Raw genomic sequence first — 1,410 nt, forward strand, 5'->3', positions numbered from 1 at the left:
CCAAATGAACTGATAAGCAAATTGAACACAAGAAATGACCAGATTGAAAAGGAATACCAGAAGATTATGGCCGAAAACAAGAAGATTATGGCCGAAAACCAAAAGATTATGGCCGATTACCAGAAGATTATGGCCGAAAAACAAAAGATTATAGCCGAAAATCAATCCCTAAAGGCTAGAATTGAGCAAGTAGAAACTAATGATCTCTCAAGACAACAAGAACAAATAAAACAAAGCCAAAAGACTGAAAAAATAGAAGGAAACATGAAATATCTCAATGAGAGAGTGACAGACCAAGAAAACCGGTCTAGAAGAGACAATTTGAGAATAATTGGTCTTCCAGAAAAACCAGAAATTAATAAAAACCTGGACTCTATACTAACAGAAATAATTCAGCAAAATTGCCCTGAAGTACTACAACAAGAGGGCAATATAGACATTGAAAGGATTCATAGAACACCTGCAGCATTCGATCAAGAAAGGAAAACACCAAGAAACATCATTGCAAAATTCAAGAGTTTCCAAGCAAAAGAAAAAATCTTACAAGAAGCCAGAAAGAAACAATTCAAATATCAAGGAGCAACAATCAGGATCACACAGGATCTGGCAGCCTCAACACTGAAAGACCGCAAAGCGTGGAATACAATATTCAGAAAGGCAAGAGAGCTGGGCCTGCAACCACGGATCAACTACCCATCAAAATTGACTATATATTTCCAAGGGAAAGTATGGGCATTCAACAAAATTGAAGAATTCCAGGTATTTGCACAGAAAAGACCGGGGCTAAATGGAAAGTTTGATATCCAACCACAAAAATCGAGAGAAACCTGAAAAGGTAAATAAGATACAGAGGGGAAAGAAAGAAAACTTATAATTTTTAAATTTGCCTTTTTAAGGGCCTCAGTGAGATCTAATTATCTGTATTCCTTTGTAGAGAAATATTATGTTTAATTCTCTGTAGTGAACTCTATTCACTATTATAATATTCACTATTATAGTAATCAGAAGAATAATTAACAGGGTGAGGGTGGAACACTAAATAATCTAAGATGGCATGGGGGATGGGAAAGAGGGGGAGAATAGCAGGGGATACCAAGAGAAACTTGAGCGAATAAGAAAATAGAATATTCTATTACACACAAAGAGGGCATGGGAGAGAGAGGGGACAAATACTATTATAAGAAGGAGAGGAAGAGAGCATAAAGAGGTAATAATCAAACCTTACTCTCAGTGTAATTAACCCGGAGAGGGAAGAGTAGCTATACTATCCATTGGGAAATAAAACTCTTATCTTACCCTTCTGAGGAAGTTAGAAGGGATAAACCAAGGGGAGCAGGGGAGTGGGGAGAACAAAAAAAGGGAGGGGAGAAGGGGGAGGGAATTCATAAGACCTTTAAAAACAAAAAGGAG

The sequence above is a fragment of the Gracilinanus agilis genome, chromosome 1, assembly GCF_016433145.1.
Source record: "Gracilinanus agilis isolate LMUSP501 chromosome 1, AgileGrace, whole genome shotgun sequence".
Taxonomy (NCBI): domain Eukaryota; kingdom Metazoa; phylum Chordata; class Mammalia; order Didelphimorphia; family Didelphidae; genus Gracilinanus; species Gracilinanus agilis.